This window comes from Lampetra planeri, chromosome 36 (genome assembly GCF_965212315.1).
Source record: "Lampetra planeri chromosome 36, kcLamPlan1.2.h2, whole genome shotgun sequence".
Classification (NCBI taxonomy): Eukaryota; Metazoa; Chordata; class Hyperoartia; order Petromyzontiformes; family Petromyzontidae; genus Lampetra; species Lampetra planeri.
The window spans coordinates 9,899,159-9,912,303 of record NC_136142.1 but is presented as its reverse complement, the minus strand read 5'-3'; positions in this window follow the sequence as shown (position 1 = coordinate 9,912,303).

The window sequence follows — 13,145 nt, the reverse complement described above, 5'->3', positions numbered from 1 at the left end:
TATTATTTCGTCATTGTTTGATTTTTTTTTATCCTGTGGAGTAGGATATTTTGGAATCGATGAAGACCGAAGCTGAAGCGAGGAGCTTGCAAGTTTCATCGAGTTTGATTTTGTTCAACCATGAAGAAGGTTTCTGTCTCTGGTGTAGGCCAATCAGTTTCAAAGACAATGCAGATATTATCAGAGCAATGTTTGTTTGCATGTTCACTACACGTCCTCTGTGGTTAATGCAGACTTGATGCTTTGCAAAAGTGTTCTATTTGGTGTTTGAACATCTTAACACAACTGTTTTATTGGCAGAAAGGGTAAAACCTATTCTTATTTACTGTTCGGTTCTTTCGGTAAAGTCACGTAGGTAGAAAAAATAACAGATCACGACGTTTCGATTGCAACACAAGCAACCGTCTTCAGGTGAAGAGGAGGAATCTGCTGAGGCAGGCTGTTTATAAAGGTTTAGAGATGGGCGGGGCAGCTAATGTTAATGTCGGAGCGAGCAGGGGAGAGCGAGTAGGAGAGAGAAATTGGCTTGTAAATGTAAATGTGTGCTCGGCAAGGGCCGGGCCCGGAAATCCGCTTGTCAGTGTAAATGTAAGCTCGGTGAAAGCCCGGAAATTTGAGAGTCGGCTAAAATTGGCAGGTAGGAAGGAAACATCAAAGCAGCTAAAACTTTACCTGGTTGATCATGTCCTTCCAATGATTGCTTAAATTGTATCCATCTTCTCGGTTTAGGTTATGTCTTTATGAATCTGGATGGCTTTATGGACAAATCTTTCATGGTAGCCCGAAAGTTTGCAGAGTATCTTGGTCTCGGAAAAGACAATATCGTGTGAGCCCACCGCGTTCAAACAGTGATCAGCCACGGCAGAGGTATTGGTTCTGCCGTGTTTCAAATCTGCCTTGTGTTCGCGAACACGGTACGAGACATGTCGTTTCGTTTCGCCAATGTAACTGCTACCGCAGACACAACTTAGTTTGTAGACACCAGGGTATTGCATGTCAGGAATCACATCTTTCACAGATGGGATCAAATCACGGATTTTGTGTACTGTGTTGAATCGAACCTGGATCTTGTGTTTGTTCAAGATTTTGGAAACATTTTTGGTCACCCCTGCTATGTATGGCAAGGTGATGGTTTCCATTGGGTCCTCAGATGGTTCTCTCCCTATGGTTGGGGATACAGCTTTGCGGATTGTGCAATCCGAATATCCATTCATCTTTAGGGCTTGGCGTACGTGCTCCAGTTCACTGGATAGGTGGTGCTGGTCGGAGATGCAACGGGCCCTATGGTGTAGTGTTTTGAGGAGGGAATTCTTCTGGGCTGGATGGTGGTGGGAATCGGGCTTTAGATAGGAATCCGTGTGGGTGGCTTTCCTGTCGACCGAATGTCCCAACGAGCCATCAGGTCTCTTCTCAATCAAAACATCCAGGAATGGTAGCTTGCCATCATTTTCCACTTCCATGGTGAATTTTATGGATGGGTGTATGGAATTGATGTGGTTGAAAAATTGGTTCAGTGCTGGCAGGCCATGTGGCCAGATGACGAACGTGTCATCTATGTATCTCTTCCACAAAGAAGGACGGCCGTAGGGTGGATGTCTGGATGGCATCTGTCTCAAATTTCTCCATGAAAACATTTGCGACCACTGGCGATAAGGGAGAACCCATTGGGGTACCCTCATTTTGTTTGTAGAATGTACCATTCCAGCTGAAGTAAGTGTTGGTAAGGCAATGCCTCACCAAAGTTGGTACATCAGGATTCAGTCCCTGTTGGACAAAGTCTTCAATGATTGCAATGGTGTCAAGTACAGGTACCTTGGTGAACAGCGATACCACATTGAAACTGACAAGCAAATCATCTGGAGACAGTGAGATGTCCTTGATTAGAGAAACCAAATGAGCTGAGTAAGTACAGCTGAGGTGGTCTTGCCCGTGAAAGAAAGCAGGGTCTCAGACAGAAATTGGGCCAGTTTGTGGGTGGGTGAGTTAATGGTGGAGGCGATAGGACGGAGCGGGGTACCTTCTTGATGGATTTTTGGAAGGCCGTAATATCTGGGTGGTCTAGCAGCCGAAGGTTTTAGAGAGAGCTGCTTGGTCGGTTCGATTAGATAAGTCGAATTAGTGATGATATTGTTGTTTGTCGTAGCCATCATTAAGAAGGTCCTAAATTTTGTTGTAAGTGGTTTTATCCATGATGACAGTGGCATTGCCCTTGTCGGCTGAGAGGATGACAATGTCATCTCTCTTTTTCAATTGAGCGAGTTCAAAACGCTCGTCCTTGCTGATGTTGCAAATGGGTTTCTTAGCGTTTTTGAGGATAGCGATTTCAGATCTTGCTACAGTGAGGGAAAAAAGTATTTGATCCGCTGCTGATTTTGTACGTTTGCCCACTGACAAAGAAATGATCAGTCTATAATTTTAATGGTAGGTTTATTTGAATAGTGAGAGACAGAATAACAACAAAAAAATCCAGAAAAACGCATGTCAAAAATGTTATAAATTGATTTGCATTTTAATGAGGGAAATAAGTATTTGACCCCTCTGCAAAACATGACTTAGTACTTGGTGGCAAAACCCTTGTTGGCAATCACAGAGGTCAGACGTTTCTTGTAGTTGGCCACCAGGTTTGCACACATCACAGGAGGGATTTTGTCCCACTCCTCTTTGCAGATCTAATCCAAGTCATTAAGGTTTCGAGGCTGACGTTTGGCAACTCGAACCTTCAGCTCCCTCCACAGATTTCCTGTGGGATTAAGGTCTGGAGACTGGCTAGGCCACTCCAGGACCTTAATCTGCTTCTTCTTGAGCCACTCCTTTGTTGCCTTCGCCGTGTGTTTTGGGTCATTGTCATGCTGGAATACCCATCCACGACCCATTTTCAATGCCCTGGTTGAGGGAAGGAGGTTCTCACCCAAGAGTTGACGGTACATGGCCCCGTCCATCGTCCCTTTGATGCGGTGAAGTTGTCCTGTCCCCTTAGCAGAAAAACACCCCCAAAGCATAATGTTTCCACCTCCATGTTTGACGGTGGGAATGGTGTTCTTGGGGTCATATGCAGCATTCCTCCTCCTCCAAACACGGCGAGTTGAGTTTATGCCAAAGAGCTCCATTTTGGTCTCATCTGACCACAACACTTTCACCCAGTTGTCCTCTGAATCATTCAGATGTTCATTGGCAAACTTCAGACGGGCATGTATATGTGCTTTCTTGAGCAGGGGGACCTTGCGGGCGCTGCAGGATTTCAGTCCTTCACGGCGTAGTGTGTTACCAACTGTTTTCTTGGTGACTATGGTCCCAGCTGCCTTGAGATCATTGACAAGATCCTCCCGTGTAGTTCTGGGCTGATTCCTCACCGTTCTCATGATCATTGCAACTCCACGAGGTGAGATCTTGCATGGAGCCCCAGGCCGAGGGAGATTGACAGTTCTTTTGTGTTTCTTCCATTTGCGAATAATCGCACCAACTGTTGTCACCTTCTCACCAAGCTGCTTGGCGATGGTCTTGTAGCCCATTCCCAGCCTTGTGTAGATCTACAATCTTGTCCCTGACATCTTTGGAGAGCTCTTTGGTCTTGGCCATGGTGGAGAGTTTGGAATCTGATTGATTGATTTCTTCTGTGAACAGGTGTCTTTTATACAGGTAACAAGCTGAGATTAGGAGCACTCCCTTTAAGAGTGTGCTCATAATCTCAGCTCGTTACCTGTGTAATAATCCTTCCAGAGACAGCTTCGGAATCGGTCCTTTTATTTCCACTCCACAATACACTTTGCTCACTCACTCTCCGTTGCTGGCAGACAACGGAGAGAGGACAGACCACGCACTAAGTCCCCACCGCGCACGTGGCAACCCCAGCCCCCGTCCGCGCGTGACCCTGCTCTCGTTAGTTCCAGTCTGCTCACGATCGTTCCCCTCCACTCGCTCTTAATCCCTTCGTCACGTGGTTCCCCCAGCCAATCGTACATGGACAGCTTCGACCATTCTCGATGGTTCCCTGTCAGTCCCGGGACCACGCCCCTCATCCGGCTCCCCATTGGCTGGGGCCCCGAATGGCTAGGCCAATCACTCCTGATGACCTGTCGTGATGACGCATGGGCCATGGTCCCTATCTCAACCCTTATTGGCTACAAGCAGGACCGGCAAGCCAATCCCCACGTGAACCCTCTATGGCTGTTATTACATCACCCCCCCCCCCAGTGAAAAAATTTAGCCGTCTCGGCTGGGAAAAGAGTGAAGAACCAATTCCGCAACATCTTATTAGGGCACCAAGGTGCGTTTAACAATTTGAGGGTGAACCGGCGTTCCCGCGCCTAACAACATTTAAAACAGTCACCCATAATAATAAAAAAAATAAAAAAAAATCACAACATACATTAGGGCGCCCCTGCAGCGCGGTAACGACAGGGAATGAGCGAAACGATCAAACGTTAACGAAACGGAAGAGATTTCGACCGCGTACGCGACGCGGGACCCTCTCCGCTCCCAGCGCAAGGTCGCTTTGCTTCCGGATGGACAGGAGGTGGCAGGCTTGAAGAAGAAGTCGGTTGTTGGTGCTTGGTCACGTCCAGGGCGGGCCCCGTTGGAGGGGGGGCAGCGGGGGCTTCCCCAGCCCTCAGAACCTGTTCATCTGCAGGAGGCACAACACAATCCCTCCTGGGATCAACGGGCGTGTCCAGCGGCGTAGTCGACCCAGCAGAACCCGGCAGGTCAGCTATTGGGGATGAAGGACCGACACGCGCGTCAACATAGGGTTTAAGTCGCGAGGAATGAACATACCACCGACGTTTGCCGTATTGAACGCGGATACTTTGCGAGTTCCGAACGTCTACGAGCGTCACAGGCCCCCGCCATGGCCTGTGCAGTTTAGGGGATGTGCCCGCTGGTACCTGGGGGCAGTGGAGCCACGCCAGGTCTCCCACTGACCAAGGCATGCGAGTATGCGATCGACGTGCGTACCGTTCGTTCCTTGCCTGAGCACGGGCCGTCGCACACCGGGCAGCCTCTCGCGCTTCCGTTACTCATTCAAGCGAGTCACGCACGTGGTCAGGCAGGGAGCGGGACGGTTGTTTACTCGGCGTACCCAGTTGCACATCGATGGGTGGAACATTTTCACGGCCATACATCAAAAAAAACGGTGAGTATCCCGTGGACGTGTGCGGAACCATGCGGTATGCCGCCAAAACGCCTGGTATGTGCAAGTCCCAATCGGTTTGCTTTTCACTGACCGTGTGACAAAGCATAGCGGAAAGGGTACGATTGAATCGTTCCACCATACCATCTGTTTGTGGATGGTATGGGGAGGTGCGAACTTTCTTTGTACCTAGCGCGTCACAAACTTCCCTAAGCAATTTAGGGGAGAAATTCCGGCCTTGATCTGTGAGCAGCCTTTCAGGTGCCCCCTTGTCCATGACATACCCGTTCAAGAAAGCGTCGGTGATGGACGCTGCCGTTTGGTCGGGCAGAGGCCAGGCCATCGGCCATCGAGAAAAATATTCCACCCCGACCAGAAGGTATTTATTGCCCCTAGCCGACGGGGGAAACGGCCCCAGAATGTCGAGAGCCACTAATTCGTTAAAACGGGACACTTCAATGGAACGCAACGGTGGTACATAGCGGTTCCGAGGCGGCTTCCTTTTCGCACAGTCATGGCACGAGCGGACAAAATCATTGATGTCCGCCGTCATACCGGCCCCGAAAAAATCCTTTTGCATCGCGGCCACAGTCTTTTGGACGCCAAGGTGCATCAACTTATCAGCGTGCAGAGCACGGAGCAGGTCGTAGCGAAGCGAAGTAGGCACCACCAAGCGTGGTCGGTCAGACACCCCGTCGGTACACATTAGCAATCCTGACTTACCCCGGAACATCTGCCACTTCCAGCCCGCCAATTGCGATTTCTGTTTCCCAACCAATTTACGTAGTGGAGACAGCGAGGCATCGGCCTCCTGCTCGCGCAACCAGACCGCGTGCGGCAGCCATAAGGTGTCATCGGTGTCCACCGACACCTGCTGGTCCTCCTCTTTCGCTTTCGCCCCTGCGTCGTCCTCATTCGCTATCGCCCCCATAACCGGGCAGGGCGACGTGGGCGGTGCGGCGCAGCGGTGCGTGCCCGTCAGGCAAGTGCACGGAGGAACGGGCGGCAGCCTTGAGAGCGCATCAGCGTTCGCATGACGGGCTCCCTTTCGGTACGTTATATCGAAGGAAAATTCCAACCACCGGGCCAATTGGCCTGACGGCTGATCCAACTTGAGGGAATATTGCAAACCCGCATGATCAGTGCGGACCAGGAATTTCCGTCCATACAGGTACGGTCGGTACAATCGAACAAAATGGACAATTGCCAAAAGTTCCCGCCTTGTCACGCAATATCGCGTTTCCGCAGGGGACAGAACCCTGCTGCCATACGCCACCACTCTCTCAACCCCATCCTTACGTTGCGACAAAACGGCCCCAATGCCGATATCACTAGCATCCGTATCAAGGATGAACGGCTGTGAAAAATCTGGGTAATCTAATGTAGGCGCCGTGGCGAGGTGGTCCCGAAGTGCCATAAAGGAACTTTCTTCCTCCACCCCCCATTTAAACCTTTGATTTTTGCCAGTCAGAACGTGTAATGGTTTTGCCAACGTCGCAAAGTTCTTAACGAAGCGGCGATAATAGGAAGCGAATCCAATAAACCGCCGAACATCACCCACTGAGGTGGGTGTGGGCCACTCACGTACACACTTCGTTTTCAGAGGGTGAGTGGATACGCCGTCCGAACTGACAATATGACCCAGATAACGGACGGAGTGTTGCAGGAGGTGGCATTTCTTCGGTTTAAACTTAAGGTCAGCCGCCCGCATTCTTTGAAAAACTGTCTCAAGGCGTTGGAGGTGTTCCTCGAACGTGCGGCTAAAGACAATTATATCGTCTAGATATATGAGGCACGTTTCCCACTGCAGTCCCACCAACACCAACTCCATGAGCCGCTGAAACGTGGCCGGAGCCGCGTTCAGGCCCATCGGCAACCGATTAAATTCAAAGAGGCCTTGCGGCGTGCGGAATGCCGTTTTGGGTTTTGACTCGTCATCGAGGGGAAGCTGCCAGAAGCCCGAGGACAGGTCAAGGGTGGAAAATAATTTAGCACCCGATAAAGCATCCAATGAGTCATCCATCCTCGGTAAGGGGTACGCGTCCGCTACCGAGATTTTGTTCAACCGGCGGAAATCAACGCAAAACCTCGTACCACCATCTTTTTTCTTAACCAAAACGACAGGCGCGCCCCAAGGACTGTTGGATGGCGAGATAATATCCGCCGCCAGCAATTCATCTACCGCCCCACGCACGTGTTCCCTTTCCGCCGGGCTCATGCGGTGAGGGTGCATACAGACAGGTGGCGATGCACCGGTTTCAATATGGTGCGACAAAAGCGATGTGCGTCCGAGGTCCAAATCATTCCTGCTGAACACATCAGCGTACTGCAGCAACAGCGAACGCAAGGCGTTCCTATGTTCATTTGACAAGGAAGAATTCTCTCCGCATAAATCCGCGATCCAGCGTTCTTGTGAACGATCATGCGGAGACCCATCAGCAGGCATCCGAGCGCGCGGCGGTTTTTCACAAGAGGCGAAATCGGTAGTGGCGTGAGCCAGCACCGATCCCTCCGGAACAACAACGCGATCAGGTCCCCCATTCAAGACCTGTATGAAAGGTGCCTGACCTGGGCGCACAATCGTTTGTGCCGCCGCCAAAGAAAAGGATTTCGATACGGAATTCGATGGGGATAATAGCACGCCTTTCGCACCCCTTCCCATTTGAAGCGGTTTTCGGTAACGTAGCGGAATGAGCATTTGCGCCCCCGATGGAACTTCCACCGTAGCCGCAACTACAGCAGTAACTGCGTTACCTGTAGGCGCCTTGGCCAGCAGGGAAGGCAGGAACGCCATCCTACGACCCCCCGGCATTTCCAAACAGTCCTGGTCGACCCGTTTTCGCAACGGCATCCGGCGCAAGAAATCCGTCCCCAACAAGCATGGAACAGCTAGCGAGCGAGAAATTAACACAGGTCCTGCGGCGGTAATATTTCCGATAGCGATGCGCACATCCACCTGTCCGCAGATACCCATGCTCCCCCCATTGGCGGCAACACACGCATCATTAACCTTGCGTATTCTCGACGCAGGAATGGACAACAAATGAAAAATTACATCCGAAATGATGGTAGCCGATGCGCCAGTGTCCACCAAGATACGGACGTCAACGCCGTCGATGGTACCACGTACCGTCGACGAGCCCGACGCCGCAGCCACAATCCTGCGAGCCAATTTCTTCCACTGTGTAGCAGAGCGTGTCAATGGAGCAGGAGAAGTAAAATCGGCCTTAGGAGTGTAAGAATGAGTGCGAGTGGATGAGTGATGTGACATGACCTGCCGGGTGTCCGATTTGTGCCGACTCGCCCGAGGTTGTTGCAGTTCCGCGGCAGGTAGAGGATATGGATGTCCCCTTGGCGGAGGAGGCGACAGCAGAGGTCGGCAGCGGCAGTCACGGGCGAAGTGGCCCCATCTGCCGCACTTAAAACACGCGGCCGACGTCGGCCGGTGGTCGGACGACCCGGCCCTCGCACGCGGTCGGGCCGTGTAGTCGTCCCGCTGGTCACGCAGCCGCCGGCCCGGAATCCTACGCGGGACAGCAGCAGCCAGCATGTCGTCGTCGCCCGAGTCGTCGGAGCAGTGGACAACCAGTCGCGGAGACCACCCCAGAGGCGGCCCGTCGATCTCGGGTTTCCCCGTCCACGCCGCCATCTGGTCCCACCGCTTGAGATTATACTTAGCGTCCAGGCAGCGCGCCACCCACCGCGATGAAAGCGGTTCGTGGCCGCACACTGGTAGAGAGATGTTGAGCTCCTGAGACAACTCCAGCATGCGGGAAAGGATGAGTGGATCCAAATGCTCGGCCGTTGCGTCGGGGTAGGCGGCCATGGCCATCGCCATCAACGCCCCCCGATAGGCCAACGGCGATTCCTCCGGTGCCCGGCGACGCGACATAAATTTTCTGGTGGCCGATGTCGGCGGGTCGTAAAATTCCGCCATCTCTGTGAACGCATCCTGCAGTGTCTTCTTCTTGGACGCCGGAATGGAGCGGAAGACTCCCAGAGACACATCATCGAGCAGCGTAGGTAGCGCTCCCAGCGCTTCTTCCTCCGTCCAGTTGACAGATCTAAAAGCCGACTCGAAGCGCCACGTAAAAGCACTCCAATCGCCCCCGGCGATAAATTCTTTCATTTGTGGAAGGCGATGTCTGCGGTGGCAGGCGCGTGCCGCGGGCGTCTCCGGCCGCCGTTCCCGCTCTCCGCTCGGTACAGACAAAATGGCGTCCGGCGTCCGCGTGGTAGCAGGCGCGCCCAAAATGGCGGCCGACGACTCCGGCGCAGCCGCCCCACCCAAGACGACGGCGTCCTCCCGCGTGGCAGGAGCAATGGCGGGTCCCGCTTCTATAGCAGGACCCCTTCCCGCGGCGTCCAGCTGATCGGCGATCTGGCGACCCACGGCTGGTGAGGACGCCACCGCGGTCACCAGGCTTAGCAGAATTGCGCGCAACGACTCAATCTGCTCCGCCATCAGCCGCCATTCGTCTCTCGGTCCTGCGGTGGTCGCATCTTCCCGCGGTCGACGCTGAGAGGCGTCGAGGCGAGCGTCGTCAGTCGGCGGCACCAGGGCTGTATCTCCCAACAGCTCATCCTCCTCCGTCTCGGCCTCTTCCTCCGACAGAGGCACGGGCAGGTTCTTTTTTCTGAGGTGTTTAGACATCTTGACGATCGTCCAAACAGTCGCAGAATTACTTCTGACACCAGTGTAATAATCCTTCCAGAGACGGCTTCGGAATCGGTCCTTTTATTTCCACTCCACAATACACTTTGCTCACTCACTCTCCGTTGCTGGCAGACAACGGAGAGAGGACAGACCACGCACTAAGTCCCCACCGCGCACGTGGCAACCCCAACCCCCGTCCGCGCGTGACCCTGCTCTCGTTAGTTCCAGTCTGCTCACAATCGTTCCCCTCCACTCGCTCTTAATCCCTTCGTCACGTGGTTCCCCCAGCCAATCGTACATGGACAGCTTCGACCATTCTCGATGGTTCCCTGTCAATCCCGGGACCACGCCCCTCATCCGGCTCCCCATTGGCTGGGGCCCCGAATGGCTAGGCCAATCACTCCTGATGACCTGTCGTGATGACGCATGGGCCATGGTCCCTATCTCAACCCTTATTGGCTACAAGCAGGACCGGCAAGCCAATCCCCACGTGAACCCTCTATGGCTGTTATTACACCTGTATAAAATACACCTTTAAGAGTGTGCTCCTAATCTCAGCTCGTTACCTGTATAAAAGACACCTGGGAGCCAGAAATATTTCTGATTGAGAGGGGGTCAAATACTTATTTCCCTCATTAAAATGCAAATCAATTTACAACATTTTTGACATGCGTTTTTCTGGATTTTGTTGTTGTTATTGTCTCTCACTGTTCAAATAAACCTACCATTAAAATTATAGACTGATCATTTTTTCGTCAGTGGGCAAACGTACAAAATCAGCAGGGGATCAAATACCTTTTTCCCTCACTGTACGTCTGCCGGGATGTGTTCCAAACCTTTGAGGGATACGTCGACCTGGGCAGACATTCTACAAACAAAATGAGGGTACCCAATGGGTTCTCCCTCATCGCCAGTGGGAGCAAATGTTTTCATGGAGAAATTTGAGACAGATGCCATCTAGACATCCACCCGACGTCTTTCCTTGTGGAAGAGATACGTAGATGACACGTTCGTCATCTGGCCACATGGCCTGCCAGCACCGATCCAATTTTTCAACCACATCAATTTCATACACCCATCAATCAAATTCACCATGGAAGTGGGAAATCATGGCAACCTACCATTCCTGGATGTTTTGATCAAGAAGAGACCTGATGGCTCGTTGGGACACTGTCTACATGAAAGCCACCCACACGGATTCCTATCTCAAGCCTGATTCCCACCACCATCCAGCCCAGAATAATTCCCTCATCAAAACACTACACCATAGGGCCCGTTGCATCTCCGACCAGCACCACGTATCCAGTGAACTGGAGCACGTACGCCAAGCCCTCAAGATGAATGGATATTCGGGTCGCACAATCCGCATAGGGAGAGAACCATCTGAGGACCCAATGAAAACCATCACCTTGCCATACATATGTAGTGAGTCCACCTGCGTCACAGTCGTTGTCTTGGGAGCAACACGTTTTATTAAACTCTTAGCACAACATACTCCAAGCTATTGACAAAACGTACTCTCGGGTGGTGACCACCCAACTAACCATGCTACGGCGGAACTAAACACGGTTCCACTATCCCGGTCCGGACCACAAGCTGGGTCCTGGACCACGTGGCTGGAGGCTTCTTCAAGCTTGACGTGGATCTCCTGCCTCTCCAACAGTAAGAACCCCGAGCCCCTCACAGGGCCCCCCCCCCCCCACCTTATATGGGGTCGGGCTGGGGCTGGCTCCGCCTCTCGCCCCACCCACCTCGATCTCTCTCGCCCCCTTGGCCGAAGGCTCTCGAGAGTTCTTCTCGGACCATGTGACCACCCATTGGCTCCCTCCACCGGTGGCCCCCCTCCAGTATCATCCGGTAACATGTCCCCAGGTCGGCCAGAGTATCGTGCCCCCAACGTAACCCCAGCTGGCTGGCACTCTCTCAACGGGCGCCCGCACCGCACGCTGTGCGTGGCCACCGCGCTTAACCAGCGCTCACCCAAGCCCCCACTAGGGCTGGTACTACACCCCGTGTCTGGGGTGTACACACAGCAGTATACATCCCGCCGTGGCCTCGCAGGCTCGGGACCACACAGTGACATTCCCAGTCACTACACATAGCAGGGTTACCAAAAAGATTTCCAAAATCTTGAACAATCCCAAGATCCAGGTTCGATTCAACACAGTACACAAAATCCGTGATTTGATCCCATCTGTGAAAGATGTGATTCCTGACATGCAATACCCTGGTGTCTACAAACTAAGTTATGTCTGCGGTAGCAGTTACATTGGGGAAATGAAACAACATGTCTCGGACCGTGTTCGCGAACACAAGGCAGATTTGAAACACGGCAGAACCAATACCTCTGCTGTGGCTGATCACTGTTTGAACACGGTGGGCTCACATGATATTGTCTTTTCCGAGACCAAGGACCTCTGAAAACCTTCGGGCTATCGTCAAAGATTTGTCCATGAAGTTATCCAGATTTATAAACACAGACATAACTTCAACTGATAAGATGGATACAACTTAAGCAATCATTGGAAGGACATGATCAACCAGGTAAAGTTGTAACTGCATTGATGTTCCCTTCCTACCTGCCAATACTAGCCGACTCTCAACTTTCTGGGCCCTGGCCGAGCTTACATTTACAAGAAAATTTATCTCAACCTACTCGCTCTCTCCTGCTCGCTCCTACATTAACATTAGCTGCCCGCCCATCTCTAAACCTTGATAAACAGCCTGCCTCAGCAGATTCCCCCTCTTTTTCACCTGACGACGGTTGCTTGTGTTGCGATCGAAACGTCGTGATCTGTTATTTTTTCTACCCACGTGACTTTACCGAAAGAACCAAAGAGTATGGATTCCTGTAGTCACGAAAGCTTCAAATCAAGATCTATTCTTATTTTTCATACTGTGATACTGGCAAAAAAGGTCCCATGATATAGGATGAATCTCATTTGCGGAGTGAATGAGTGAGTTGGCGAGTCAGTCTCTGCGAGTGACTGCGGTGAGAACCCAAGAGACTCGGATAGTCTCATTTACAAGATTGATTTGAGCGAGTGAGGGGTGGGTGAGTGGGAGTGTGGGTGAGTACAAGTTTGAAGTTGGCAATATTTTGTTTCACCAGGTGATAAGTAGTGAGATTGGGATCGCGTCCGTTACAAAGAGTGGGCGAGTCGGTTTGTGCGAGTGGCATAGCGGTCAACCCATACGGCTAACCCGTATTCTTGTACAGGGAAATCGAGTTTTCAGGTCCATACGGCGTACAGCCGTTTCAATACGGTCAACAGCATTTGGTTTGTCTATTTGTGTTTCTCCCTCGTGATGGGACTTTGTAGGATAAACGTTGAGATTTATAAGGGGCACGGGTGACCAATG